Here is a 16,803-nt window from a genome sequence, read left to right on the forward strand (position 1 = left end):
TATTCTTACACAATCAAACCTAACCTAAATAACACGCACCACCTGTTAGGTTGTGCCCCGACCCCAAAATAAATATCCAACCTCGTGGGTTTTCTCCCACTGCTTAAGACCCCTATGCGCAAGCGAATTATTAAAATAAAATAAAATTTATTCTTACACAATCAACCCTAACCTAAATAACACACACGACCTGTTAGGTTGTGCCCCGACCCCAAAATAAATATCCAACCTCGTGGGTTTTCTCCGGGTCCTCCGGTTTCCTCCCACTGCTAAAGACCCCTATGCGCAAGCGAATTATTAAAATAAAATTAAAAGATATGTTAGTCCCGAAATGACCTAGTTTGTGTCGAGTGGACGTTAAACCCCATTTCTCTCTCTCTCTCCAAAATAAATAGATGGCACACATCAATTACTTAGACATCTATCAAATGGCTTACACACACAGTAACTGCCCATTATCACGCATAGTCAGGACATTATAATCAACATCTATATCATGTTTGAACATTCTACCTCAGTTAGGAACAGTGTTTGTGATGAAGATCCCATGATCACAAAAAGCAACAATACACCCTATTTCAATGAATAAATAAAGCTACTAGATTGTTTACACATTTTTTTTTTAATCTTAATAAACATCATCAACAATTTTTGTTACCATGGACATTTAAGATACAGTAATAATGTACAGTTATCAAATAAAACTCTTGAACAAACTTTTGTTATCTAGATAAATGTGGAAATGTTAGTTATTATTTTGCATGAAAGAAATAACGATTTCACAAAATTTAAAAATAATCTGGTTGTATAGAAATTACTTCTTATTCGTCGGTTTGACGACCCCAATGAAAAGAATCCAAAACGCGCTTTGCTACATCATTACCATAAGTGGGTTCTTCTGGATAAGCTTCTCCGGCATCCGATCGCTTTCCGTAGCGGAAAAGGGTTCTTTTTGGTACCCATGTGTTTTCGCCTCCTCGTCCAAATCGAAATAGTGTGCCTCGTTTGCCAAATCGGAAAAGTGAGCTACGTTTACCAAATCTCAACAGACTACCTCGTTTACCGAATCTAAAAAGGGTTCCTCGTTTCATTTCTTCATCAAGCGGCTGACTCAATTCATTGTATGGATAGTAGATTTCATCTATGGTATCAATATTATCATCATATCCTGACCTCTTGTTTTGATGTATAGGACTATCAGCTGACATGGCATTAGGTACTGCAATAACGAAGAAAGGAAATGATTAGCTTTAAATAAAACACATATTTAAACCACGTACAGTTTCGGAATCTAAAATCAAAAATTCGTATCGCTGTATGGGTCCATCCAGTAAGACACAGTAGATAGACCAGCGTTTAAGCCACAAGAACTCGCATGGGGATTTCGTCGTACCCCCCCCCCCCTCCTATTCCACCGTGTGGCATTGCAAGTAAATGCAATGATCCAAGCTGATGTTCGCCGACGAACTTGCGTGTGCCGCTTATTCACAACTCAATGCCATTCTGTCTTCTTATTTATCTAACAGTGAAACAGGGTTCGTTTCACCAGAGCGGGAGAGAAGATAGTTTACCTTATAAGAAGGCCTATATAATATTCTCAAGGTTATTGAAAAAGAAAAATCTCGATGATTCATGATGGCGACGGCGATCACTTGCTAGTTTTTGAAAAAAAATATTCCTGATTTAGTGAAGCGGACAATAAATACAATAAGTCAAACAACGACAAATGGGAATCACACTAATAAGTTTGCTAAAAGCACATATTGATTTTGAACGTGTTCATACAATTTACACATCAAATAGACACATATTAAGGTGTTAGTTTTATAAAATAACATGAAAGATGAAAAAGAAACAAATAAATTATCCGTCCATTAGGCTAATAATCAACTTAACAAGAGAATTGTAGAGGTATAGATATTCCGTTATAAGTAATCTATACTTAGTCGTGCTGACTGGGTATTTAGTTTGTGTAAATTAACGGAATAAACATCGCTGAATCGTTTTAACTGTTGATTGCGCCAAATTTCATATACAAGAATAATAATTTGCAATGGTATTAGCATTAGAATCTAATTATATGTAATCGATATCTTAGGTTGTTAAATGATTAATTTGTTTTAAAATAATTGGATAAGTCTAACTGAAACCTTGTATCTATCTATTTTCAAAGTATTTCGCCCTAATATCCAACTAAAAGTGATTATATAAATATATTTAAAGAAACTGAAATTTCGACGAAGGGAGAATACAATATGATCAATGATTGTTACTTAAGCATAAAATTGTTACAAAGAGGATGTTTGTTTTGGGATGTGTTCGACTTTTCAAGTACTTTCTTTGTCCCTAAAAGGATAAGACTGAACGCCAAGAATGACCAAATCGATCCCTTTATAAAAAAAGACGATTTACATCAAATATTTGTGTTGCTAAAAGGTGATGATATATATTCCACCAGTTGAAGCCAATATTTATCCACAATGATAAAGTTGATGATCAATTCTTAGTCTTTTAACATTGATTATTATAAGTCAAGAATCGAATTTAATGTCATATTCGTCACTATGCAAAAGTACAACACAATTTATAAGCTATGTGTACTGAAATAAATGCTATAAGATGTTCTGGCATTTTCAAATGTTTTAATCTTATTTTTATCGGTAGCGGAGAGCTTTATTCACTTTGATATTCTGGACTGTCTTCAATGTATTCATTGTTTATTTATTGTTCTGTTGAACAGGTGGGCATCATTGTCTACTGGAGTTGTCTTTAATAAAACATATTATTGGATATAACATGGTTGGACCATTTTCCTAACTATATGCTTTTCCTGTGCATGTCATAATGTATAAAGAAAAATCTATATAATAGCTTAAATTGCTATGTTTGACGTTAGACTCTTTAACAGCGCTCGTGCTAATATTTATTTTTTTCACTAACTTAATGTTCATACAATCTTTACTAATTGGTATTGGCTAATTTTATATTTGCTCTAGTAAAAACATTTTTAGAAATTACATAATTCCATATAACGTGTTACAGAATACAGAATCGAGTGTGAGGCGAAAGCTGACTCTGTTGAAAGTAAATATTTGTTCACCGGATACTAGGGAATCCATAGCCAGAAGCCAGGAATATAACCATTGTTTCGTACAAAGTAGATACGTCTGAAGAATTATGTACATATTCCCGTAATATTGAGTAGTTTATAAAGCTATTGCCGTGCTGATGGGCGAGAGATTTTAAAAAACTTTATTATATTTTGCGAATTCGAATGCTCAATTGATTAGATACAATTCAAAATGTTCATAGAAACCCACTGTTTGACTATAGTACAACACATCTCTAAATGAAATGTAGCAAGTTTATTTCCTTAAAGTTTCAGTAATGAGTTTAGTGTTACTCACGCAAAATGCACCCACCCACAATTGATAATAATTGTCAATAATACTTGTCAATTAAATATTGTTGGTATGCGTGACATGGAGACATTCAGGAGTTCCAAGATCCTCGGTGCTCATTCTATGTCATAAACTATCACCTAGTGCAGTCATTTGATGTATTTTTGCAAGACCGATGACCGACTATTATAGGGCCATTATAGACAATTTGACATCAAACTGGCATCAAAAAGCAACAGCAACTTGACAGATGTTCTTAACCTTAACGGTATAATTAACTTGACAGTTGTTATGTTATTTCTCTTCGAGTAGCAAAAATAAAAAATTACCTTGTTCTGCATTTTTACTACAAATAACACCCTGTACAGCAAACATCATGACACATAGAGAAACCAGTATACATTGACAGTATTCCATTGTAGTGATAAATTCTGAAATATTCAAAAATACAAAATATTTTTTAGCATAGCTCAGGTGGTAGTTAAATGTAGACGGTGCTCAGTTTCTCAACCTTGGAAAGTCAACATGGAATGAAATGAAATGGGGTTTAACGTCCTACTGTTCTGCTCCTAAACCGGGCTAATGAAGACGGGCATACGCTATACAGTGGCTATGAGGGATATTTTGCCAGGGTAGCGGCGCTACGGCCTACTCTTATATCGAATTCCAACTGCCAAGGGATCTTTTATGTGTTCGCCAATGTGTACACGGGACCTCGGTTTTTCGTCCCATCCGAACGACTAGATAGCTGTCCTTGGCAGGCCCTCCGTCCTGCATCACTGACAAGGGGGAAACCACGCCGGAAAATCTAGATGAACTTTCTCGGCCAATGCAGGGATCGAACACCCGACCTCCAGGCTGGCGAGGCAGCGTCTTACCCACTAGCAATCGTGATCCCCCAACGTCAACATAATATATCTTAATAATTGAATAAGTATATTACAAAGACAGGATGCTTAATCTGTAGGAATGAAGTTCCAGTCTGCCAAGTAAGGAGCGGTTAATTTGACCGCATTCATGTTGTCCGACTTGTGTAATAATCATTTTAAGCTAGTGAAGATCACGACCTTAATCAAAAGTAATTCCAACAATTGCTGCAGTGTTATTCAATCTGTTTGAAAACACTTCCAAGTATTTTGACGTCAATGTTATTTCATTTATTTGAGCATCGTGTATTTGTGGGGTTTCGAAAAATATTGTTTACGTGTTCATGGGAAGAACCATTGGCTTTTAACTATAGCGCAATCGCTCGTCTACACGAAGCTCTAGGTTTTCTTACGAAACGGAAATTACGTATCCGGATAAATATTTGAAGTCTATACAGGGTAACGTTATCTTTATGAAACAGTCGGAGTTCGGCAAAAGGAGCACACGACTGAAACGTCCAAGCACTTTAAGGTATTCACTTATTAGATTCTTCTGCAGCGATGCGTTGAGACCCGAGGATGTGTCGTGTTACTAACAAAGTTATATTCACGCCTTCATTCTCTTAATTGAATTAAATTGACATAGATATAGATCTAGTGAACCGGAGTATTACATTTGACGCTATTTCGGTTTTTTTTCTAAATGAAGCCATCTTCTATCGCAAACACTTTGTAATGTATTCGTTAACAGACAGTCACTTCTCGCAATTATTTGTGTCAGGCTCGTGGACAACCATTATAGAATACCTTTTTCCAGAAAACAAGACACGGGGGCCTTTTGGTGTATGTCAATGGTGGGTTTAAATAATAAACTGTATCAACTCCAGATACAGTGGGTGTGACAACGACTCTGTTCTGTAAGGAGGTCTCATGTTTGATCACGGTGTTACCGGAAGGTCCTCTAGTTTTGCTTTGTCAATGGTAGAGGACGTTCAGTATGACAGGAGGAAAAACGCACAGTCGTGCCGGTAGGGCGAAAAGCCGAGGTTCCGTGTGTGCAATTGCCAACACGTTAAAGTTCACGGTTGGAAATAGAGTAGTCAATGATAGAGCTACTGCCCAGGCAAATATTCCGTCATAGAACAATGCATGCTATGCGCGTTTTCATTAGCCCCGTTGGTGCAGAAAAGTAAAACATTAGACCCCTCTTCACTTCATTTCATACTGCTATAGTTATATCACCACCGAAATAAATTCAATTAGTTAGTCCACGTATCTGTGATTTTCAGAAATTGGTCGATTATCTTAAACCGACCAAGAAGTCCATGTGCTTTATTAATATGTCTAGCCAATTTTCTTAAATACATGATGGAAATGGACCGTGTTACATCTTGTGTGAAAAATATGCTTTAGCAGTTGACAATTTTATTTAGGAAGAGAATAAATGAAAATAAGTTAAACGACCAAATCAGACCAATTTCACTTTTGTGGAAACAGAATGTGTGCCTTACGAACGTGTCTAGTGTACAATTTGGACCACTTAAAGAGATTTGGTGGTGCTACCAGAATGTCTGTAATACTAATAACATATGCTAACAAATCGACTTAAATTTCTTCCAAGCTATCAATTTCCTCTCAACGCTGTCGACAAGTGAATGTGATTTAAGCATCATTGTCAGTGTTTTCATCAGAGAGTAATCGAATTACTATAACGAGTTGTTCTACCGATTGTTGATTTGTCGAATTCCCAGGACTTCAATTTGGCCAATTCTGATCGCATCCGTCTACACGTTTTATTCATCTCACGTTAATGTGCTTCCATACCTCGATGCCGCATCTCAGTTAACTGGCTATTTGGCTTGGGACTAACGAGAAAGCGAAACGACTTTACTTCCGCTCTAAATGGAAGATACTGTTTATCAATTTGTTTTCAAGTAACCCCTACCTTTATAAATAAATCAATGAATGTTTTTTTGAGCATGAGTAACTTTGGTTTAAATTAAGGCATCACCATTGCACATTACTCTAGCGACCTATAATATTTTCAAAGACAGGCTTTTAGTGTTTATGTGTCTTTGACGATTCCTGGGCGATAACACGGTGATTCCACTCTTAGAAAAATATCACTACCGGAATGATGCTAATGATTTTGTTTGTTTTCTAAAATAAAAATCCGATAAAAATAACTACACGATAGGTTGTATTTGTCTAAATTGCTGCACTAATGGCGATAATCACTGTATTAAAAATATTTATGATTCCTTACGCACACTTTCCCCAATATAGAAACATAAACGTGCCATAATCTTCGCGTAAAAATAGACATTTCCGAGGGTGTAAAATAGCAATGTTATTTTAAACCTGATAGAAAGGCTTATCTAATTAAAAGTCATTGCTGTAGATCTAGTTTCAAGAATTAAAGTTAAAAGCTATTATAGGTTATATAAAAAAATGAGTAGATATTGTAATTAAATCGCTTAAGCCTTTCGTAACCCTTTATATATCTCAGATTTATGACATAAATATAGATATCTTTTTTCTGGTTTTAATGTAAAAACAACTTTCCAATATCCCACATTACATAAATTGCCCAGATATTTACCGATATATGCCAGTATAGTCGTTGGGCGTGCATCCATGGATAGACTTCGTCTTTATGATCAGTCTTTACTACAAAGGTTCGATAAAATGGCTCAAGATATTCGGATATTTCTACAACTTTAGATGTACTATATTATTTTCTATGGCTATCCGTCGAAATGAATGTCGTAACAGTATGGCAGGTCCCTTTGTCCAGCCACCATAAGGCAGACAATTTCGGAAATGTCCAGAAAGTAGTAGTCCGTTTATCCAAGTGCATGAAGAATTGCTGGCTACGAGAGAGATCTAAACTAAGTTACATTACAATAGATCCGTAAAAAGAGACAATTTCACATTTATAATTCAACCCATTACGATATTATCTATATAATTATTCAAACAAAAAACTTCAAATTTTATCATAAAATTAAGGACAAGAATTTAATATTAGGTTAGAATCAATCTCAGTGAATAATGTATATTCGGGATAGGCAGGAAATCTTAGCTTGTTGATGCAATATTATCCAAGATGTGAATGGAAGTTATGTTAATCACAGGAGTGGTCATATCAATATTACGTTACATCGGTAAACAATGTATATAAAACACTATTTTATCTCGTTCAGGGTACCCTAGTTGAGTGATAGGGTAGCGGCTCTCGGATACAATGTCATGGATTCAATCCCGGTTTCCACTTGTTACAGGGGTGGTACATGTAGGACACACTGGGGTCCACGTAATACAACTATTGGCAGAGAGTGCGTAGTATTTCACACGTGACCATGGGAAAAAATGACCGGAATATTGTGCTGGTGAAACTCCCCCCTTATCTTTCCTTAAGTCCCGATCAAAAGGGTCGATTTAGCCAGAATATAGAAGCGGTTACGTTTTGATGGCCATATCAGAAAACCATTCCGTATCACCACTTACCCATTCTACCTTTTTATTATTTTGTCTTCTATATTCATATTCAACAACATATTTATTTTCCTAATCCACGTCAGTAATAACGATATTACTTCTATAAATCTCTTCGCAGACTTTATATCACCAAATTCAAATAATGTTTTTCATTATTAATCCCCCCCCCCCCCCCCGCAAAAAAAAAATCCTATTCTCTATACTAATATTAAACGAAACCATTCAAAGTATTGATACGGCCCGGATCTTGGTAATCCAAGCCATTAATAATATTACTTTTATGAGACTTTTACATCACACAATTTTAAGCTTCTTTGGAGAGACGTTCGTCTTTATTTTCAAAGGAGTATATTATACATATCAGGCGATAGATGAAAGGATGGTAATTCAGTAAAAGGTTGTTGGTAAAGGCCTTTATAGAAAACTAAAATACTGTTTTTTAAAAATGTATAGAAAGTATAATTCGGATATCGAGATGAATTCCAAACTGCCCACTATACACCTTGGCTAAAGTCAGCACTCTTATCAAAGTAAATCACAATTTTCCCGATATAAATGCACTTTGTCCGCACCGCAGTTTCTGGTACGAAAAAAAGGCAAACGTATATAGCCTTAGAAAATGTGATAAATTGAACAACAGCTTGCATTATGCGCGATATTAATCTTGTACAGAGACCAAAGGCACTTATTCATTTACATTTTGTATTATATATAGCTGTATATGGCTTCCTTGTTAAAGTAATCTCCATGAAGGCTGCTTATCTGTACATTACACCCTGTTCATTGTGTCATTCAACGACATGGATATATTAATGCCATGACTCAATGGAAGCCCCGGCAAGTTTTGATCCATTCAAAAAGGTTTTCCAGAAAAAAAAATTTTCTACAGGGATAAATATTTGCTTTACTCGTCCACAAATTTTAAGATAGCTAACATTAGATGTGGGGGGAATAACGTATATACCATCACGACGACCTTTAATGAACAGAGTATGCGTTAATGACCAAGTCATGACGCATACGCGAATCAAACTAATTATTGAAATCCCTCCACTCTTAAAGCATGTTCATTCTATAATGAATAACTTGAGACTTATCAAGGGTTACACAAAGACAACGGAAGTCGGTTAAGAGTTTATACCGTCTGAAATTGTTTTATAATTATCAATGGACACTCGTAATCAATCGGGTCACCATATGCCTATAACTTCTGGACTAGGATGATGTATTCTATAAATAACAAGCAGTAATAACTTTAAATGCAAGAAAGAGAACACATCATCAGATGTTCTGCAATTATTCATACTATTATGTCTTATACGTAAATAGGTCGAATAGAATTTCAGATGTCAAAGACATGATTATTTACCCGAAAAGAGCATTTAAATACCCTTCAATGGAAGAAAAGACAAAAAACATCATTTTCCTTGCCGGCATGTCCCGGGAACATTTTAAAAATACACTAATACTACTTCTCATGCATTTGGGAAATTCAGGTAGCTATCAATGTTGTATTTCAACTACCTGATCGGTGACGTCCACTGCCCTCTGAAATTGGCCGTTATGGTTTCGAATATTGTTAGGACGAAGACAGGTATTCTTGATTTAGTACATCTTGTACCGCATTTTATTCATTTGGATTGTTGAGATGAGTTATTATTCGGGGATCACGTGGCTAAGTGGGTAAGCCACTGGCTTGCTAGCCTGGAGGTCGGGTGTTCGATCCCTGCATTAGCCGAGAAAGTTCATCCCGATTTTCCGGCGTGGTTAGGAGCAGAACAGTAGGACGTTAAACCCCATTTCATTTCATTTACTATTCGTTAGTACTTTGCCTATCAGTGGCGATGTGCGATCAGTCTTTTCCATATCCTTACCATCATCTCTTATGACCATCAAATTAATAATGCATATTTTAGGCCGAACGGAAATTGAATAACAGGTTCTTCTTACAGGTTATCAATATCCTGGACCGAGATCACCAATACAATCAGCCACCCCCAATCTTTTGATGGATTCCAATTTTCTAACGCATCAAATATTTAAACACTAGCCAAGAAAATAACAGGATAGCAATATAAAATTGAAACGATGCCTAGTGTGCTATGGTAGGTGTAGTTTTATGATAGACATCATTATAAAAGTCTGACAAGAACAGCGGTCTACTCGTTCGGATGGGACGAAAAACCGAGGCCCAGTGTACACATGGCTGCCACTAGATAAGAGAAAGAGAGAAAAATAGAAAAGGCCCTGCATTCCCCTGTTTGTATTCATTCGTGGTAATGCACGGACTTTTTTCTATTTTGTTCGTTTTCTCTCATCTAGTGACAGCCAATTCTTTTTTTGAATTGTCAGATATCCTCTCACAGTCTCGTATAACAACTTTTCATCTTCAACGGAATTATCAGTGAAATAAAATTCGACCGTGTGTCTGTTATCGTTCGTTACTTCAGTCAGTTATATAGAAGGATAACTCGTGTTTGCGTCACTTTCCGTTTTTTCAAAGGTTCGTTACACATCTACCGTAGTAATTATCCCTGTGTTAAAATTATATTTGGAATGTGTTTAACCAGTTCTGTCACATATGCAATATTGTCTTTTAAGGCAGTAACGGTGATAAACCTACAAATATCATGTTTTGACGGGCTATATTTGATATATGACAGCTTCTGTTGAATCCTTTGAATAATCAGCAGTCATATAAAACGTTATAAAGTTGACCAGATATATGGATCTGAACGTATCTAAATATACGATTAATTCAAAGTCAGACATTCATTTGGAAACGTACATTTCTGTCTACATATTTTCTGAAAATAAGGCTCTTAGTGGGGATAATATCGCGTATTAAAAGTAAGATTGGGTTCCATTGTCTTAAAATGCAATATTAGCACTATTCCAGATTGGAACGAGTAGTGTCATTGTTTCCTGACAAGATATAACAATAGATGTTGAGAAACTATATCATTATCCGACTAGAAAATTGCATATGATATTAGTCCAAGTATTATAACGTCGTCGTGGGTTTTAATCGGCGTGATTACATTTTCTAATCTCTTGGCATAATACCAAATAATAATTATTGAGATAGAAATTTCATTAGCTACGTATTGCTTCGCTTTAATCAATGATGCCGACAATTTTCCATTAGCGTCGCTAAATACCCTCCATCAAACAAGTACAAATGAATTAGTTAGTGTCTCTGATTTTAAGATATGTATATATTAATTCTTTAATGTATTTCAAATCCCGTTGAATACTTTGCTATACGGAATCATTCCTGATATTTTCTGCATATGTTAATACACGTAGTACCGTGTTCTTTATTTATTATTATTATATTCATTGGTGCCATATTACAATGCCTTAAAATTAAATAAAAATCTATATTATCCGACGGACTTGGTAGCATCGATTAAGGATTGCAAGTGGACTGACCACATAAGACAAATCATATAATGGAAATTAGTACTTGTGTTCATGAAAAGGTAAGCAAACTATTCCTCGGTCGCTACACCCGCGGCTGTGGTTGTTTTAAATAAAAAGCCGAGCATAACTCTCTCAAAATATGTTTTCCAATTCAAGGTTGAGAGATCAAGCTAACATCTAATATAAATTTGTTACATATAAATGTATTTGACCTTAATGCCTACGTTGACCAGAAGCCTTAATATGTTAATTTGGGAATCCATTGTTTCGGAACCAAACCCAAAATACTTAGCCTGCACATTATGATGGTAATGCATCCATCAGTCACCGTAGGAATTTCAATAAGTCAATTTTATAATGTCCTGTTGGACAGTGTAGTGTCAATGTTCTGCATTACCGATGAGCAAATATTAACGTCAATTATCGAAGAATTAATCATAAATAACGAGAACGTTTGCTCACACATCAATGTCAATTTAAACGTCATGTCAATATGATATCCTATAGAGCGATCTGAATATTAATCAGTGATATTATTTCAAGGATATTAAGTAGTGTTTCTTGATCCTCCACAGTCGCAGATTCTCCGGTTAAAAATGTTTTCACTAGTAGTAAAACCGATTGAGTCTTGAGCATAAACGAGCGAATCTTAGTCTTAAGCCAAAGTTATATCGCCCTCACGATGAGTACAAACTAGCTTGAATTGAGATATGACCAGAACAACATGGACGCTACGACTGAATCAAAACTATAGTTTCTGGCCGCCCGGAAGTAATCTCAAGAGTGGCTTCAAACAGTTTATACCCATTCTTAGGTGACAGTGGGTAAAACGCTGGCTCGCTAGCCTGGAGGTCGAGTGGCCGAGAAAGTTCATTCAGATTTTCAGGCGTAGTCCCCTCTTGTCAGTGATGCAGGACGGATAGCCTGACAAGGAGTTGTCTAGTCGTTGGGATGGGACGAAAAACCGAGGTCCCGTGTACACTTTGGCGTGCAAGTAAAAGATCCCTTGGCAGTTGGAATTCGATATACTAGGACGTTAAACCCCATTTCATTTCCATGAAGATATCTCTGGTCGTGGGTGATAAGCTAGAAGCATTTAGTGGTTTCTGGTAGTTCTGTAGTGTCATAGGGCAACATAAGTTATTCGGTATGAAAAAAAAATATGTATCTCTAATCTACACAGCGATTACAAGTCTGTGTGAGGCCTAGTATTGATCGCACCTTGTGCCAATATCTTCTATAAATGTTATACACCCCCAGAATGTACAATTTTTTATTATGTAAAATCGTATAAGTTACATTTGTAATTCTCTTTGGCTAAAGTAAATTTAATGGGCTCGCCCCACTCATCTGATTTTATTTACTTGTATCTCGCGAACTGAGAATTGCAGAGTTCTAAATAACATTTTTGTCATATTGAGAAAATCGCTTGTAAAGTTCGATTACTAATTGTGGGCATCCTTATTACAGAATATTTCAAATTAGTGATTGGGATGTTCAGTCGTCCTGAGTACTTGACAATATCTCAGTCTTTCTGTGTTTTCGTCAAACTTCATGGGGTTACTGAGTCAAACGCAACAAATGGAACCTGTTAAAGGCTCAATACCGCTCTTGTAACTGAATAATATGTCCCAATCTTTATTCTGGTCAACAAATTGTACTATTTTACAATATTCCAAATAATTGGTGATACAAATTTCATCTTAATACACCTAATTTAAAAAATTGGAAAAATTCAATTAAATTATTTGAAAAGCCTAACGTAAACCTTTTCAAATGTGACTTAGATTTTAAAATATTTTCGAACCCTCTGGACAAGTAAAATAGGATGTAATGGATAATTTACACAACAGGTAGGACGCTTAAACATCTAGTACTTAGAATAAGGCTATTATTTATTTTCTGGAGCTGTCAAGCCAGCAAGAGTGTTATTGTCCCTTTAACATTGAAAATGAAAACAGGTTCTATCTGTATTCCGGTTGTTTTTTTTTGTTTTTTTTAAAAAGTTATGGAATGTTAAAACTACGAAAATAAACCATCTTTAATTGTAATTATTGCTACCGGTGCCAAAAACCAAAATAGTCAATAGTTAATGACGGTCCATTTTTCTTTCAACTTTTCACTAGTGGACACCTTCAAATTAATAGGGTTCTATCTGCCATGTTTCACGAATGAGGCTTAGACTTAACTATGCTGTCTGGGCGATGCTGACCTGACTAAAATACAAGCTGAAATCTGATTGGTCCTCTGAAAACTCCTCTGAAAATATCTTTCCTGGCTAAGTCTATAGGCCTCATTCGTGGATAACGGCAAATAGAACCCTACTAATTTGAAGACTGTGTCCACTATTGAATCGGAACCTTGTAATTGTTCTGTTATTAGATAGAGAGTTGTAATACCAACAATATCCACTATCAAACTCAATTTTGACCAAGATGTTAGTTAGAACCCCCGTAATTTTCAAATCGCGATCTTTGTCAGAAATATAAGTTGTTTTTACCATACTGTAGGAAATCACAGATACGCCACTGGCACCAACCGGATTATATTGCACGAACATATTATGTATATTTTAACAAATTGCTATCTTAAAGATACATTAGTTAAGAGTTTTATAAAGAGTTGGCCATTCTTACTATAATAATTCATAAATATATGATAAAATAAAGAAAATGTTGAAAATTTCAGTCAAATTACTTTGTTCTAATCGGAATTGTCACTGTTGGAAGTTTGGACTAAAAATAGGCATCAATTGTGTCTGCACCGTCTATGAGAATTGGCGATCGTTTGATTGGCTGACGATAACTCCACCCACATATTCTCTATTATCAAGTAACATGCTCAATGGCTACGGTAGCCGCGCTTGGCAGTTCTTTCATCACCAGTTTGCGGTGGTGACATCAGCGACTAACGGTAAACGTTAGCCTTTTCCGCCATTTATTGATTTAATTTTAAATGAACGACTGTTTAAATCCAAACTGTATCCAAGCCATCTGTGGGTATACAGAGTTGTTTTTGAGCTTGTCGTGTAAATAAAGGTCTAATTAATAATTTATAGAACATCTGAGGCCTAAATAAAAACTTGCAATAGGCAGATTTAACACTTGCATAATGTACGTTTAAGTTAAATTTGCCCTGGTAAATTTTTTTGTTTTATTTGCATCCCTGTCCCCTTTAAAAAATTATTGTATCCAATACCAATATTATAATAGATACCTTTGGCAACCGGAATTTTTTCTATTCGTATAAGATACGGATACCCGATACGTTGCATCAATGTAGTTTATAGTTTAGGCACATTTTCGCGCCGTGTACGAACGAGTAGCTGCGCTGGGCTTAGTTCTATTACACCTAGCCTACAAAGTCGCTCGACAGTTGCTGGGTTATTTAAAAAAAATAATGTCGAATCTTATTAAGAATCGTCAACCTCGACTCGACAGCAGTTTTTGGTTTCACTATCATTTTAGAAAGTTTATACCCCTTTACCTCCCTAAATTTAGCACGTAGATCAACCGGCATGTAGACAGATAGACAGGGGAAATATGAAAATTCCGAGAAGAACTGAATAATCTCCAGCCTTTATCATGGTTAAATCTCACTAAATAAACACCTTCGTGTTCTATGATACACATAGATCCATAAAAACTCTATGGTACAATATTTCAGCGTCTAAAAGTAGCAAAAAAGACCTTTTCCGCACGAAAGCTGTTCGATACGTGCTGCCGTATCCGTGTGCCGTATCACGCATGAGAAATACACACACATTGATGACGTCACACGCAAAATCGTACGGACCAGGAATTTACGCTTGCCAAAAGTCTCTAATATCTCGCCATCTTCTTGTGAAGACTTGACTGCAATCGTATAAAATATTATACATAATTTTCCGTAATTGACGACTCAAACATAGAATTTAAATATATAAACTTTGTTCAAGCCGCTTATCGTCATTGGCGTTTTTTTGCATTTAATTTTTTCAAGGCTTAAACCACGCTGAATGTTCTCATATTAATTACTTAATATTTATTTATGAAAACAACGCCAACATATCTTCCGGCTTGGATTCAATCGGATTTGTTTGCGATATTACCCACGAACCAACGATTCAAACGGAATGAAAGAGGTTCTTCTAAAGAATTTACCCAACACTTGTTTAGATCGTCTGTAGAAGATACTGAATTTTGCGGAATTTCTAATTCGTCATTTCTTTATAAACACCGAACGGGATCGGTTCAGTTTGGACTCGTATCCCATTTAGACATGCAAAATCTATCCGATGATGACCAGCGTATTTAGCCGGAATATACTTCTTCCACCTATGGCTGTTGTCATTGTATGATGCCATCATTATTTTTTTATGTTTAACATTCTACACCATAAACCAATTCATTCGTCAGACCGGTGCAAGTTTGTCATGTCCTAGCTAAAGTTTCACATAGTTTCACTTCTTCGGTTAACAAAAAAAAACCTTTTATGGCCGAGAAAGTGTTACATTACTGATGATAATTATCCATCCTTATTAAAAAAAATAATCTTTTGTGGCCGAAAAAGTGTTACATTACTAATGATAATTATCCATCCTTATTAACTAAGCACTTTTTTGGGGGGAATACTTTCATTAAGGTCAGATATGACACTACCAGCATTTTAGTAAAATATTTCAGATATTATTTTTCCAACACATTCTTATTGCACTCTCCAAACCGATAACATTAGCCCGGAAATATTACACTATCCTTATATTACAGCCGATATACATGACATAGCTATTCCCTAAAAGTTTCCTGCATTGGAGTTTACACTATATGCATTTAGAAATAAAGATTGGTGATGTATTATGTACAAAAAGTTCATTCACTGAATTTTATTCCACATAGAAATCTAAAAAGAAGACAGATGACTTGATATAAGTATAAATCTATGCTTACCTAGTCAGGAAGATCAGATCTAAATACTTTATCGAAGGTGGCTGTGTTTTATTCTCCCAATATCAGATCTTCTGATGATCCTCTGTGGTTGATAATTGTCTTTCTCACTGAGTGGAGTGGTGCACCGCCTTATAATGCAAAGGTTGCTGGACGCTGATTGGTTGTAGAGTTCAGAATAGAAAATACCATGCCTGCGTGGGGTTAAAATCGTGGTATTAAACCCACAAAGCTTATATACATTATAATTCTCTAATAACGAGATCGCAAATCGTGTCATCAGTAATATTTTAGAAAACATCACGTGTTAACAAGCATTGATTTTCTTTTACGCGTTAAAATAAATAGTTTAGACCTTTTAACATTAGTTCTTGAAAACTGGGTATCCTTTTACTCTATAATTATGTTTTTACAAGATTTAATTTCGTGGTTAACTTAGCCACAAAAAGATAACCGATTTAGAAAATAGTGAAAATGTATTTGGCACTTAGTTTAATTCATTGACGATCCCAATAATTTGTCGCCTCAATTATTTTGACTATAATCAGTGTTATGTTACTTGTATAATATATTTGGAAATATTATCCCCATCGGAGTACTAATTAAACAAAACGCATTATGACTACGAGGTTGGCGTATGCACCAGGTTACGCGTTCATCTGGTCTTCATATTGATTAGGCATT

At 35.6% G+C, this 16,803-nt stretch overlaps 1 long non-coding RNA gene across 1 annotated transcript; it reads right to left on the bottom strand.

Moving 5' to 3' along the window:
- Window positions 1-1,062: 1,062 nt before the first annotated feature.
- On the bottom strand, window positions 1,063-16,249 carry LOC126820995 (uncharacterized). Its single transcript, XR_007680216.2, has 3 exons — window positions 16,123-16,249; window positions 3,731-3,832; window positions 1,063-1,219 (listed from the first exon to the last, which is right to left on the bottom strand). It is a non-coding gene; the product is annotated as an uncharacterized LOC126820995 (long non-coding RNA).
- Window positions 16,250-16,803: the final 554 nt, after the last annotated feature.

Source organism: Patella vulgata, chromosome 5 (genome assembly GCF_932274485.2).
Source record: "Patella vulgata chromosome 5, xgPatVulg1.2, whole genome shotgun sequence".
NCBI classification, from domain to species: domain Eukaryota; kingdom Metazoa; phylum Mollusca; class Gastropoda; family Patellidae; genus Patella; species Patella vulgata.